Here is a 16,358-nt window from a genome sequence, read left to right as displayed (position 1 = left end):
CACTTTTATCAAATCATTTTAAGATGCTATCCTAAAAATGAAGCAGGTATATAGTTTTAGTGGACACACTAAAGGATGCTGTAGTAATAATGACACCCACCGTTGAAACTTTTCTAAGGGCCACCGTGATGTTTTTTTACCATCCAACATATTAATAAGGTCATGTAGACGTGAATGAAGTGAAAAAACAAATATCAGCTTTATCCAAAACTTCTCCAGCTCCCAAGAAGTTTTTAATGGTGGAAATAAATCCCCACTTTGTATATGGTCCACTTAAGCCCTGTACTTGCCTCATTTTTTTGTTCATACCTTAAAATGATCTGAGAAAAATGATGAACGGTGTGGATGAAACACTTATATCATGGTGGGCCCCACAAAGCCCTGCCCCGATGGATTACCATGCTGGCGGGGGTAGGACGCAATCCGCGTCCCCGGTGTTGGGACCCAGTCCAAAGGCCAAAGTCCCAATCAAATCCAAATGCAAAACGTATGGAAGTATCTCTTTCAAGCATCGTAATACAATTACCTCATATTTGGGTTTCGTTAACGCAACGTTCTCAAATATTCTATTCTTATACATGAAGGAATCATGTTCTTGACCAAACAAACATGCATAACATCCTAACGCTCCAGTTTATACACGTGGGACCATGGTAACTGATTGTTACCGTTGATTTGATTGCTGCTATTGTCGATTGATAATTTCTCCTCTCTCAATAGAATAGTGAAAACCCCTTTGATTGGTGGTCCTCAATTTGATGATTAAGGAGTGAGATATGCCCCTAGTATCCAAATTTAAAGAGGCCGGATCCTCACAAAGCTTTGGGTTATGCTTAACATTGAAAGCAATGTGTTGGGCCCACCCCAATCGCCTCCACACACACCCCTTTTATTTTAAATGATTTTTTCATTGGAATTTAAATTCATTAATCTAGATCATCCATCATGTGGGCCCCTCCCTAGACTTCACACCCCTCAAAAATTTTCACTTCATGTGTAGTCGATCGCTACACAATCAGGTTTGTGACCGTGGCTGCCTAGGTCACGTTTTTTCAAGCCATGCATCAGATAATGTACACTATGAAGCCGGTCTGTAACAAAATGATCCACTCATCAGCTAAACCCCATTTGTATGAGAAATTGGATAGTTAGATTAAAAATAAAATCCGACACTCCAGATTCAGTGTACAAGTATTGAGTTCACCTTTGTAGATTCAGTGTACAAGTATTGAATTCACCTTTGTAGATTCATTGTACAAGTATCGAGTTCACCTTTGTTTGATTTGATTTATATTTAAGTGTCGGGTCAAATTCGAATACATAATCTTTATAATTTTAAGAATTTGTTACTGTTATCAATAATTATTTAAAAATAATATAAGTATTTGTGTGACGAAGGATTGCTCTGAAGTGTTTGAAATTTTTTTAAAATTTTAATCTAATATTGGTATACAGTTTAACACCAACATCAAACGCATTGGGTCTGATAATGTACTCGAGTATCTTTCCTCCTTCCTATAGCTCTTAACACTTCCATGAGCAATACTATAAAACATTCTGTTCTTATACTCCACAAACAACAAAATGGGATTGCCGAAAGAAAGAGCAAGCACTTGCTGAAAGTGCAGAGGTCCCTTCTTACTCGTATGCATATTCCTAAATGCTCTTGGAGCTTTGCCATAGTCACAACATGTTATTGTATTAATCGGATGTCTTCCTCCATTTTTGAAGGAAAAATCCTTTATAAAAATATGAAATAAAAATTCTTTCGGCTTTGCCATTTTCTCTACTTGGATATTTTGTTGCATTGCATTTGTCCATGCTACATCCTAGTCTCAATAAACTTGATGCATGTACCATCAAATGTGCTTTCTTGGGTACTCTCACACTAAAAAGGATAACAAATGCTTCGGTTCATCAAGCAGTCGAGTAATCATTAGTGTGGATGTCGCTTTTGAACAACAAGCCATTCTTCTTACCTCCTCCCAGTCAGAGGGAATTTTCATAGTCAGATTGCTCAGGCATGCCTCATCTTCCTGTGGCTCCCCAATTGAGACCTTCACACATCATCTAGACAAGTTGGTGTCACCTCCAAGGCCCACTCCAACGGTCGATCTCTAATTCACTATAACCACTAAGTCCCTTGGAAGAGGTTCCTGTAAGTCTGCCACCATCTCATATCCAAATATTTCAATTGATCTTCAAAAATGTTTTCACTCTTGTATTCTTCACCCAATCTCCTATTTTGTTTCGTACTTTCTCCTACTTCCATCGTCCCATACATTTACAATGTCCCTATATATCAAAGGTGGTTGTTCCCAATTCACAACGTGAGACATTGGCTCATACTATGTAGCAAAAAGCTATAAAAGAGGAAATTATTACTGTGCACTGTAGTCGCACTTAAAAACTAGCCCCTTGTTCTCATGGTAAACACTTAGTTGTGTTGAAAATCGGATGCCTCTAATCTGTACCGAAATAGGGTCCATCGACCGGTTGACGGTTTGGTCAACTGGTCGAGGGATATAAAAAATATTCAATTTTTTTTTTTTATAGCAAAACTCTTTGAATTGTTTTTGGAGTTTTCGACGGTCGAAAACTCTAGTCAACCTGACCGATCGATGCATCTTGACCAGTCAAATCAACATGTTGACAGATTGTGCAGTTTTGTGCATTTTTGCGTGGTTTGTTTCTATTTCCGTTTTACATTATATATATGGGTGTAATTAATTAGGATTAAGGTTAAGGCTAGGCATGTTTAAGGGTTTTGAGAGGATCTCGAAGAGAGAAAAAGCTAGGGTTTTTCTCTTAGAGCTTTGAATCGGTAACATTTCATCTCTTGTAACTCTATTATTCATAGTGCATTATCACTTTGTACCGTGGTTTTTCCCACAAGGGTTTTTCAAGAAAATTTAGAGTATACTCTATTGAATTTCTTGTGCGATTGTGATTATTTTGTTTGATTCCTCATTGTCTTTCCACGAGTCCCAACAAATAATATCAAAGAAAACATTGGGAAGGAGATCAAATCTAAAAATAAGGTATCCATGGCATCTATCATGAAGTTTGATGTAGAGAAGTATTCCGAAAAAAACAATGTTGAACTATGGAAGGTGAAGATGAAAGGCCATCTAGTTCAAAAGAATTAGAAGACACTCCATGGAAAGCGACCGGAAACTTTGAAAGAAGAAGAGTGTAACAAGTTATGTCAAAAGGCTAATATCTCAATTCAGTTGTGTCTAACGGATGAGGTCCTTTATAGTTGTTCGATCTAAAGATGACTGAGGGGGCTGACATTGAGTGTAAGACCCAACCCAAGTGCGCGTGTGTGTGTGTGTGAGTGTGCATTTCGTTTCTCTTGTTCTCGAGGTCTTACCGGTCGAATTCTGATGACCTGCGACCTTCAGATTGTGTTTGTGGTCATCCTTGAGTCCGGTCATGTAGACCTGACTCGGATCGACCCGAGACCTATGTCATGTTGTTCGCATTATCGCCGCGGTTCGAATGTCATGTCTCGTGCGTCCATCCGATGTGTAGATCATAAGTTGTATGCATTTCATCATTTTAACCCTTTGATCATGATTGTGTGGCCCACCTAAAGTGGTGTACACGTTTCTTAATGTGGCCCACTCCATCTACACATTTTCCAACCAACACCACCTAAACCTACATCTCTTACACCACCCATACTACTAACACCACCGACACCACTCAAACCTACCCTACCCTAGCAACATTGTTTGTATCACTATAGGGTATGATGGTTTTCTCTAACCTAGGTGGAGAGAGAAATGATGACTCTCCTACAACTCTCTCTCCCTCTCTCTCTCTTCTCATTCTCTCTATCTCTCCCTCTCCTCTCCCTCTTGCAAGCTTCCAACACTCCAGCCCCCTTCTCATCCATTTCCCCTCAATCCATCCATCAAAATCACATCTCACCCCTTCAATCTTGCTTGCTTGGAGCCTTAAAAGCCTAGAGCTGGAGTTTTGATGGAGATCTTTGAGGTGGGTGCTTTTTCTTGGCTTCATCTCTCCTTCTTCTTCTTCTCTTTCTTCCTTTCTCTTTTGCTACATGCATGGAAGCATGTAGGGCCCACCAATCTATGGTGGAGGCCCTATATAGTTCCTAGGATGAAGGCCAAGGGCCTAAATCCTTCACATTCCATTCCATGGAGGGCCATTTTCTATGGACCCACCATGATGATCTCCTCTTATTTCTTTCATCTCATGGGCCACCTAAGCCTTTGCAAGTATGTAAGGAAGGGATCCCTACCATCCAATAACTTATTTTGATGTATCTTGGCTTACATGTAAGTATATGATATAGTGATGGTATGGATTTGTGTGTGGGTGGTCCATTAGTGGCGGGACCTCCCACCTATGGCCCATCTTGCTCCTTCCCTCCCCTCCTTTTCCTTATCTTCTTCTGTATATTCTCTGATGATGTGTGGCCCACCAAAGTAGGTCAGCAACATCCCAGGCCCCTAGCAAGATGGGACGTCCAAGCCCACCTTGATTGGACGTCTAGGCCCAATCATGCATGCATGGTTTGATGGCCTCCAAAATGGATTTTCATGGAGGTTTGAGAGCTCTGATGGGTTTAGAATTTTGTGAACCTATCAAGGTGGACCCCACATGAGGAATTAGGGATATGGACCCCTTGATTTATTTGCATGGGATGAAATATGGACAGCCTATGTTGCTGTCCAGATTTCAGGCCCAGTTTGAGCATATGTTTTGAGCTACTGTTTAGACTTATTTACAGGCCTTTTTATCCTAAATTTCTTTAGGAATTTTGTAGTGAGTGGAACCCACTTTGATGTGGTATGGGGCCCACACTGTACCTCCCATGTTTGAGGCCCATGGGTTGGGCCAAATATGACTAACTATCGAGAAATTTCTAGACAGTTCAGCAATACAGTATGGCGGAAAACACTATATTCATCTAACTTTCTAGAAGAAGTGGGCCACCCCAGTGGACCCCACTTGTTGTCCAGATGTAGGGCCACTTTTTTCCCTAATGTTTCAAGGGTTCGGGTGGGTCCAGGCCCACTCCATGTGGTCCCAAACATAGGGACTGTAATAATTCCAGCAACATTTCACCCGGGACAGATTGTAATTCTTTAATTAAAATACTTGTGGGTATCCAAAAATCATGAAAATTTACAAAAGGGTGGCCCACCCATGGTAGGACCCACCTACAAATGTTTGGGGCCAATGGACCCTTGTGCACACCGTGGCAGGGGCTGGACCAGCCCATCACGTTGGGACGTCCAGATCAGACAGATGTTTCTGGACAAATTGTTTTCTTTAAATTAATTAAAATACTTCTATTTATCCAAAATTTGATAAATTTTTTGGAGGTGTGGCCCACCCATGGAAGGACCACCCTGTAAAATTTTTGGGCCATCAGGCCCTTGTACCGACCGTGGTGCGGCCTGGGACGCCCAGGCTGGGGTGACCAGCCTTGGCTGGCTGACTAGGCCACTTCATGAGCCCACCTTAATGTATTTTATATCCCACCAGTCATCCATGTGGGGTCCATAGGGGCAGTGATCATCCTCCCTCTGTAGTTTTCCATTTTTGGGACCCATTAGATGAGTTTTTAGGCCAAATACCCAGGCCCATATGGCTGCCTACACATGGGACGCCCAGCCCATTGGGCTGCTGCTGGACATCCAATCCAGCAGCATGGCCCATCTGATTTATGTGTTTCATCTACTCCCTTCAGTTGGTGGACCCCCCTGTGATATGTACGGGTCACCAGGAACTAAAATAAACATATAATTTAATTAATTTTTTTAAATTCCAATAATGCCAGATTGTGGGTGGGCTGGAATTCCAGCAATAGGCCCATGGTTGCTGCCCATAAATGGATGTTTTGGGGCAGCATGGTCCACCAAATTTGGGGATATTGTTACACATATCTTGCCCCATTTTAATTAGATTTTTAGGCTTAATTAGTGCATATTTAAAGGCCTATTCCAATTGGATTCTTATTGGACTAGTCTTCTAATTAATTGTTGGGCCTTATAGCCTTGGTTGGGCTGGAACTTCTGATATGCCCATTGGACCCTTGGCGCCTATATTTATCATGTCATTGTGATGGGTTTAATGGGTCAAATACTAAAGTAGTTGGGCCCTTGCTTGCCCACTAAAATAAATCCATGCTTGGGCCAAGATGTGAGGCCCAACTTTCTTGTGTTAACTATAAGGAATAATGGGTTGCCCATTAGGCCCACCACAATGAGTGGACCCATGACCTTTATGGTTGGGCCCAAACTTTGCTTGAGGGCCCACCATGTTGCCTATGCATTGGGCTTAGTGTATGGCCCACTAGGCCATGGATTGCTTGGGCCTTAGACTTTACCTTTATGCATAGCGGGCTGCCTTTTGGGGCCTAGTTGAGGTTCGATGTCCTCCTTGGTAGCCCTAAGGTAGGCCCAGAAGGTTCCTATAGGTGGCTGAAGGTCCACCTGGGCCCTTGATTAGGACCGCTTCTTCCTTGGGTTTATTACTCTCTTAACTTGTGGGTCATCCCAAGGTATTGGGCCCCCACTAGAGGACTTCACTTCTCTCCTTAGAGTACCCGTCTAGGTATCTAGACCTTGTCCCTCCTTAAGAAGGAGGAATATATATTCTACAGGTAGCACAATTACTTCATTGTGACCCATATGCATCATTTGTGTGAACTGATTGCATTGTGTGGTGGACATAGAGGGATGGAGTTTCTCCCCTTATACAATTGATTGCCTGAAGCTTGTGCATGATCTGTATTGTGACTCATGCATTGGCAACATATTTCATGATGATACCTCCCTTGCTTCACCAGGGCCTTGCCTCTACAGGGACGTTCATGGATAGCCGTATGTGTGGACATCGGAAATATTACTTGACCATACTGGGTGCATAGGATGTCCATGGGTGAAATTCCTAAAACTTTCATGGTACCAATGATCTGCCCGAATGCCGTGACCGAGTGGAAACTATGAGCGCATGAGGGCCTTATACCGTTAGGCTGCGACTCCCACTGTCATGTAGTCGGTTGGTTAAGGGTATGGCCTTACTCACCTGATGTAAGAAGGCATTGCTAGGCTGAGTCTGACCAGCTCATAAATGGGTCCGCTACTGTCAGGCCTTGCAAGTGATTGGTTGTCCACAGGCGGCTAGTAAGGTCTCTTACGCTCGTTTGACTGTGCAGGGTCTGTAGAGCAGCAGTCATCCAGCAGTGTAATGGACCCTAGTGATTTTCTTATGATTGGAAATGTACTTATTATGTGGATTGAAGATGAGCACTGACATCACTTTGCATCGCATTCGCATCGGTTGTATAAGCCCCCTTTATGCATCGCCTTGGTAAGGCGCTTGGTACTCATTGCATCGTATTCATGATAAGCCTTAGTAAGGCTGGTGATATTGTCATTGAGCATGTTTCTCTTCCTATACCTCCTACTATTCTTCTGTGTATCATTGTTATACACTTTCATCACCCTTTAAGCTTCTATAAGCTTATGCACGATTGATGCATGCAGGAGATCCTAGGCAGGCGTCGTAGCGGCAGAGCTTGGATTAGAGCTGAACTTGAGGACCCCAATCTTGCAGACTTTTCTCTCTTTCTTCTATTATCTTATGTATGTCCTTTTGGAGCTTATCAAAGCTTGTAAAAGTTCAAATTCTTAGTGGATTTTATGATGTGTGCCTTTGTTATTCTCATATATACTTGCTGGATCTTAGGTATGTTTGTATTAGAATTGATTATACTGTTATGAAAATCCTCCTTGTAGGATCCCAGGATTGGAACCTGCCTTAGGAGCCGAGAATGGGGTACTATGAAGGCTGTTGCGGCTAGAATCGGCTATCGGGTTCCTTGTGAGTACGGTTACCAAGTCTGGGGTGTGACAGGAGTTGGTATCAAAGCATATCAAGTAATTCTAGAATAACTCGGGATAACATCACATGTCTACTGAAAGCGTAGGATGGAGTAGTGTCCTGAGATATTTCTTTTCACTCCATATTGAGCCTGTAATTGTCTTGATTCCTTGCGTCATCATTATTTTGTATACGATGCCGCCTAGATGTGGCACCCGAGATACTCGTTCTACTCGAACGCATCCCGCTCCCATCATAAAGGATCTGATTTCTAAGGTCCCGATTCAGCCTGTTTCTCCTGTAGCGCCTATTCCTCCAGTTGCTCCAGTTTCCCCACCAGTTCCCCCTCCTCAGCCTGTTGTTCTAGTTACAGAGGCTCCTGCTTCTCCAGCCGCACCCATACCTCCGCCCGAGGCGAGTGTCGCTCCTATTTTCTTGACAGTACCAGTAGGTGTCAAGCATTTTCAACAACTGATGCAACTTGTTGCTACCTCGCTGCAGACCCATCAGCTTGCTACCGTCGAGGTTCCTAGGTATTCTGACTTACTGCATACGAGCGCGATATCTTGAGAGTTCTGGTAGCATGATCCCCCGAGGTTTAGTGGTAACCCTGACCCTTTGGCCGCTGAGGCATGGTACACTGAGATCGCGAGGATTTTCGACACTATGCAGTGTCTAGCTGATCAGAGGGTATCCCTTACAACTTATCTTCTTTAGGGTGAGGCTCGTCATTGGTGGTCGTCCGTATCCAGGATGGCTAGGGCAGATTTCGTTTGGACTTGGGAGGAATTCGTAGTCCGTTTCGACCAGAAATTCTTTCCCGAGCATGTTCAGATTCAGAGGACGATCGAGTTTGAGACCCTAGTTCAGGGTGATATGTCAGTATCTCAATATGAGGCTCGTTTCTTGGCCTTGTCTAAATTTGCTTCTCATATCACCAGTGATGAGAAGATGAGGGCTTGTCGTTTTATGACTGGCTTGTGTCCTACCCTTCATAGCCATGTGGTAGGGCATTGTTTGGAGACGTTCAACGAGGTCGTTCATCGGGCACTGCTTTATGAGGAGGACTGGGCTATGACCCAGAGATCGAGAGAGCAGAGTTCCAGTGAAGACCGGAAGAGGAGAGAACCAACCGATAGTTCCATGCAGCACCTTCAGTAGAGACGAAGGGGCAAATCAGGGTTTCGGCAACATGCGGCTTAGTTAGCAGCTCCATCATCATCAGCAGCACAGCTAGCTGCCCCATCTTTTGACCTATTTTCTAGTATTTTCTTCAGTTGTGGACAGGTCGAGCATCGGAGGCGTCAGTGCCCTCTCCCCATTCAACAGCAAAGGCTACCGCAGTTGCCTCCGCGTCCTCCTCAGTAGTAGCAGCAGTAGAGAGAGTAGCTTCCAGCCCTCGCTCCTAGGGCTCCTCCTCAGTAGCAAAGGTAGCTAGGTAGACCTCCCAAGTAGAGACAGCAGCAGCAACAGAGGGGATATCCATATGTCTAGTCCCTGGGTCAAGTGTGTATTGCAGCCCAGCAGGCATAAACTCCGGATCCTCAGTCTTTTGGTTTACTCTCCTTACCAGCTCAGGACCTGCAGTCATCGACCGATGGAGTCGTCGAGGGTATTCTTCTTGTTTATGTTGCTTATGTTTTATTTAATTCTGGTGCCTCTCATTCTTTTGTGGTCAAGTAGTTTTGCCGATCGACTGGTATTCTATCGGAATCCGTGTCTGAGGCCTTGGCAGTTTTGACTCCCATGGGGAAGTCCATTGTGTTGACCCATCGCTACCCTTCTTACTCGGTGTTAGTAAACAAGATTTTCCTTCTTGCCAATTTGTTCATGATGCCGATGACAGACTTTGATGTTATTCTAAGTATGGACTGGCTTGCAGAGTATTATGTCATCTTAAACTGTGCCGCGAGGAAAGTTACGTTTCACATTCCAGGCTTACCAGTATTCCAGTTTGTCGTCGAGCCCAGAGGAGAGCCGTTATCTAATTTCTTGTCTTCTGTCGTTGAGGATTCTATGGCAGGGTGTATTGAGTAGCTGCCAGTTGTTTGTGAGTACTCAAAAGTGTTTTAGGAGATCCCACGTTTATCACCACGTCGGCAAGTGGAATTTCAAATTGATTTGGTGCCCGGTACCGCACCTATCTCAAAGGCCCCCTACCTAATGGAACCGTTGGAGTTGAGGGAACTGTAGGAGCAGTTGGATGAGCTCTGGGAGTTAGGCTTCATTCGTCCCAGCATTTCGCCTTGGGGATCCCTGGTATTGTTTGTGAAGAAGAATGTGGCTCGTTACGACTCTGTGGAGATTATCATGAGCTCAACAGAGTTACCATCAAGAACCGATACCCGATTTCCCGTATTGTTGATCTGTTCAACCAGTTGCAGGGTGCACAGTATTTTTTCAAGATAGACTTGCTTTCCGATTACTATCAGATTCGAGTCTGAGAGGAGGACATTCCGAAGATGGCTTTCCAGACACGCTATGGTCACTTCGAGTTCTTAGTCATGTCGTTCGCACGGACCAATGCGCCCGCCGTATTCATGCAACTAATAAACGAAGTCTTTCGGCCGTTCCTCGATCAGTTCATGGTGGTATTCATTGATGATATTCTTGTTTATTCGAGGACCCGGGAGGACCATGTTGAACAATTAGAGATTGTGCTGGAAACCCTCCGTGCCCACCAACTATATGCGAAGCTGGATAAGTGCAATTTTTAGTAGGAGGAGGTGAAGTTCCTCGGTCACGTGGTGACGAGGGAGGGTGTCGGTGTGGACCCCTCGAAGGTTGATGCAGTACATTAGTGGGTCCAGCCCATGAACGCGTCTGAGATCCGTAACTTTCTTGGTCTAATGGGATATTACCGATGATTTATTGAGGGTTTCTCCCATATTGCAGCACCGCTGACCCAGTTGACGCGGAAGGGCATCGAGTTCGTCTGGAGTGACGCCTGCGATGAGGCATTTACGGAGTTGAAGGACTGCCTCACGTTCACTCCTGTTCTCACTCTTCCTGATGGGAGTAAGGATTTTGTTGTTTTTACCGATGCCTTTAGAGTTGGCTTGAGTGTTGTCCTGATGCAGCACAGGAAGCTAGTGGTGTATGCCTCATGCCAGCTCAAGGTCCACGAGCTGAACTACCCCCACCATGATCTAGAGCTTGCAGCGGTTGTCTTCGCACTGAAGGTGTGGAGGCATTATCTTTATGAGGTTCGGTTCGAGCTCTTCTCGGATTATAAGAGCTTGAAGTATCTATTTTCGCAGTTTGAGTTGAACTTACGTCAGAGGCGATGGATGGAGCTATTGAAGGACTATGATTTCGACCTTCAGTACCACCCGGGTAAGGTGAACATGGTGGCAGACACGCTCAGCCATCAGCCACGAGGCCTGGTGGCTCGGATGATGGTGCGAGAGTGGCAGATGCTCGAGGATGTTTTAGAGTATGACTTTGAGTTTGGTCTGCATTCTTCCATTGTTCATCTTTCGAACTTGTCGATTCAACCCTCTTTGGTGACTAGGGTAATCGAGGCTCAACAGACGGACGAGTCACTTCAGGACTATCGAGCAGAGGCCGCATCCGTGGAGCAATCAAACTGGCAGATTGGTTCTGATGGTAGATTACGCTTTATAGGCCAATTTTGTGTCCCAGACGTGCCAGAGTTGCTTCGTGATCAGATGATCGAGGCACACCGACCGAGACTTACTATTCACCCGAGCTCCATAAAGATGTATCATGATAAGAGGAGGCAGCATTTTTGACAAGGGATGAAATACCGGATTGCTAGTTTTGTGGACGAGTGTGACATATGACAGCGTGTCAAGGACGATCACCAGATACTCCCTTGTCCCTTGCAGTCGTTGAACGTTCCAGAGTGGAAGTGGGAGCACGTATCGATGGACTTCATCATAGGTTTACCAAGGACTCAGCGCGGTCACGATATCATTTGGGTTATCGTCGATCGTCTGACGAAGTCGGCTCATTTCATTCCAGTACGTGCCTCCGGGTCCATGGACCGGTTTGCAAAGGTGTTCATTGAGGAGATAGTGAGACTACGCGACATTCCAGTTTCGATCGTTTTGGACAGAGACTCCAAGTTTATGTCTTAGTTTTGGAGAAATTTTCAACAGGCGATAGGGGCTACTTTGCGTCTCAACACCACTTATCATCCGTAAATGGATGGGCAGACCAAAAGGTTAACCAGATCCTTGAAGATATGCTCAGAGATTGTGTGATCGACTTTGCGGGTAGTTAGGATAAACATTTGCGCCTCACCGAGTTCGCATACAACAACAGTTATCAGGCGACTATCGACATGGCTCCTTTTGAGGCACTTTATGGTGGACCATGCAGATCTCCTAATTGTTGGACCGAGAAGCGTCGTCTCTTAGGTCTCGAGCTTGTGCAACAGACGTTGGAGGTTATTGATGTTATCAGGCAGAGGATGCGCATAATTCGGAGCCAGCAGAAGAGTTTTGCTGATCGTCAGCGTCGATCCCTCGAGTTCACAGTCAGGGACATGGTATATCTCAAGGTCTCGCCTATGAAAGACGTGGTTCATTTTGGTGTAAAGGGCAAGTTTTCTCTGAGATTCATTGGACCTTTTGAGATTACCGAGCACGTGGGCGTTGTGGCTTATAGGCTTGCCTTACCTCATAAGTTGTCCACGATCCACGATGTATTCCATGTTTCTAGGTTACGAAAATGTGGGTCAGACATTATTCCTGTGATTGATTGACAGCCACTCTAGGTCCGTGAGTATGCTTCCTACATCGATCAACCGATTCGTATTCTTGATCGGAAGGAGCAGGTCCTCAGGACCAAGGTCATTCCCTTAGTGAAGGTGTAATGGGGTCATCATTCAGAGGCCAAGGAGTCTTGGGAATGCGAGACTGAGATTAAAGAGTGTTATCCTCATTTGTTTGATGATTGATTGATGTATGATTGTTTTTATTGTCTTCTCTTTGATGATTGCTATATGATGGTGGTATTTTACCTTTCATTTTATCTTGAGATTGGTCAATTTCGAGGATAAAATTTCTTTGTAGGTGGGGAGGATTGTAAGACCCGACCCGAGTGCATGTGTGTGAGTGTGCATTTCGTTTCTCTTATTCCCGCAGTCCTACCGGTCGAATATCGGCGACCCGCGACCCTCGGATTGTATTTGCGGTCATCCTTGAGTCCGGTCACGTAGACCCGACTTGGATCAACCCAAGACTTATGCCATCTTGTTCGCATCGTCGCCACGGTTTCGATGTCACGTCCCGTGCATCAATCTGATGTGTAGATCATAAGTTATAAGCATTTCATTATTTTAGCCCTTTAATCATGATTGTGTTGCCCACCTAGAGTGGTGTACAGGTTTCCCAAGGTGGCCCACTCCATCTACACGTTTTTCAACCAACACCACCTAAACCTACATCTCTTACACCACCCACACTACCAACATGACCCACACCACCCAAACCTACCCTACCTCAGTAACATTTTTTGTATCACCATAGGGTATGATGGTTTTCTCTAACCTAGGTGGAGAGAGCAATGATGACTCTCCTACAACTCTCTCTCCCTCTCTCTTTCTTCTCATTCTCTCTATATCTCCGTCTCCTCTCCCTCTTGCACGCTTCCAACACTCCAGCCCCCTTCTCCTCCATTTTCCCTCACTCCATCCATCAAAATCATATCTCACCCCTTCAATCTTACTTGCTTGGAGCCTTAAAAGCCCAGAGTTGGAGTTTTGGTGGAGATCTTTGAGGTGGGTGCTTTTTCTTGGCTTCATCTCTCCTTCTTCTTCTTCCCTTTATTCCTTTCTCTTTTGCTACATGCATGGAAGCATGTAGGGCCCACCAATCCATGGTGGAGGGCCTATTTGGTTCCTAGGATGAAGGCCAAGGGCCTAAATCCTTCACAATCCATTCCACGGAGGGTCATTTTCTATGGACCCACCATGATGATCTCTTCTTATTTCTTGCATCTCATGGGCCACCTAGGCCTTTGCGTACATATAGGGAAGGGATCCATACTATCCAGCAACTTATTTTGATGTATCTTGGCTTGCATGTAAGTGTATGATATAGTGATGGTGTGGATTTGTGTGTGGGTGGTCCATTAGTGGCGGGACTTCCCACCTATGGCTGATCTTGCTCCTTCTCTCCCTCCCTCTTCCTTATCTTCTTCTGTACATTCTCTGATAATGTGTGGCCCACCAAAGTATGTCAACAACATCCTAGGCCCCTAGCAAGATGGGACGTCTAAGCCCACCTTAATTGGACGTCCAGGCCTAATCATGCATGCATGGTTTGGATGGCCTCTAAAATAAATTTTCAAGGAGGCTTGAAAGCTCTAATGGGTCTGGAATTTTTTAAACCTATCACGGTGGACCCTACATGAGGAATCAGGGCTATGGACCCCTTGATTTATTTGCATGGACTGAAATATGGACAGCCTATATTGCTGTCCAGACTTCAGGCCCAGTTGGAGGATGTGTTTTGAGCTACTGTTTAGACCTATTTGTTGGCCTTTTTATCCCAAATTTCTTCAACGGTTTTGTAGTGAGTGGAACCCACTTTGATGTGGTATGGGACCCACACCCTACTTCCATGTTTGAGGCCCATGGGTTGGGCTAAAGATGGCTAACTGTCTAGAAATTTCTGGATAGCTCAGCAATACAATATGACGGAAAACACTATATTCATCTGGCTTTCTGGAAGAAGTGAGCCACCCCAGTGGACCTCACTTGTTGTCCAGATGTAGGGCCACCTTTTCTCGTAATTTTCTAAGGATTTGGGTCGGTCCAGGCCCACTTCATGTGGTCCCAAACATAGGAACATTTATAATTCCAGCAACATTTCACCCGAGACAGATTGTAATTCTGAATTTAATTAAAATAATTTTGGGTATCAAAAAATCATGTAAATTTACAGAGGGCTGTCCCACCCATGTTAGGACCCACTTACAAATTTTTGGGGCCAACGGACCCCTATGTATACTGTGGCAAGGGCTGGACCAACCCACCACGTTGGGACGTTCAGATCAGACAGATTTTTCTGGAAAGATTGTTTTCTTTAAATTAATTAAAATAGTTTTAGCTATCCAAAAATCATTAAATTTTTTGGAGTGTGGCTCCCCCATGGAAGGACCACCCTGTAAAATTTTAGGGCCATCCGGCCCCTGTACTGACCGTGGTGCGGCCTAAAGTGGCCTACCAGGCTGGGACGCCTAGGCTGGGGCGTCCAGTCTTGGCTGGCCGACCAGGCCACTTCGTGGGCCCTCCTGAATGTATTTTATATCCCACCATTCATTCATGTGGGGTCCATAGGGGCAGTGATCATCCTCCCTCTGTAGTTTTCCATTTTTGGGGCCCATTGGATGAGTTTTTAGGCCAAATACCCAGGCCCATATGGCTGCCTACACATGGGACGCCCAGCCCATTGGGCTGCTGCTGGACGTCCAATCCAGCAGCATGGCCCATCTGATTTATATGTTTCATCTACTCCCTTCATCTGGTGGACCCCCCTGTGATATGTACGGGTCACCAGGAACTAAAATAAACATATAATTTAATTAATTTTTTTGAATTTTCCGCAATGCCAAATTGTGGGTGGGCTGGAATTCCAACAATAGGCCCATGGTTGCTGCCCATAAATGGATGTTTTGGGGCAGCATGGTCCACCAAATTTGGGGATATTGTTACACATATCTTGCCCCACTTTAATTAGATTTTTGGGCTTATGTAGTGCATATTTAAAGGCCCATTCCAATTGGATTCTTATTGAACTAGTCTTTTAATTAATTGTTGGGCCTTATAGCCTTGGTTGGGCTGGAACTTCTGATATGCCCATTGGACCCTTGGGGCCTATATTTATCATGTCATTTTGATGGGTTTAATGGGCCAAATACTCAAGTAGTTGGGTCTTGCTTGCCCACTAAAATAATCTCATGCTTAGGTTGAGATGTGAGGCCCAACTTGTGTTAACTATAAGGATTACCCATATGTTAGAATAATGGGCTGCCCATTAAGCCCACCACAATGAGTGGACCCATGACTTTTATGGTTGGGCCCAAACTTTGTTTGAAGGCCCACCATGTTGCCTATACATTGGGCTTAGTGTATGGCCCACTAGGCCGTGGATTGCTTGGGCCTTAGACTTTACTTTTATACGTAGCGGGCTGCCTTTTAGGACCCAGTTGAGGTTGGATGTCCTCCTTGGTGGCCCTAAGGTAGGCCCACAGGGTTTATATAGGTGGATGAAGGTCCACCTTGGGCCCTTAATTAGGACCGCTTCTTCCTTGGGTTTATTACTCTCTTAGCTTGTGGGTCATCCTAAAGTATTCGGCCCCCACTAGAGGACTTCACTTCTCCTTAAAGTACTCGTCTAAGTATCTAGACCTTGTCCCTCCTTGAGAAGGAGGAATATATATTTTACAGGTAACACACTTACTATATTGTGACCCATATGCATCATTTGTGTGAATTGATTGTATTGTGTGGTGGT

The sequence above is a fragment of the Magnolia sinica genome, chromosome 16, assembly GCF_029962835.1.
Source record: "Magnolia sinica isolate HGM2019 chromosome 16, MsV1, whole genome shotgun sequence".
Taxonomy (NCBI): Eukaryota; Viridiplantae; Streptophyta; class Magnoliopsida; order Magnoliales; family Magnoliaceae; genus Magnolia; species Magnolia sinica.
Note: the sequence above shows the minus strand (reverse complement) of the source record.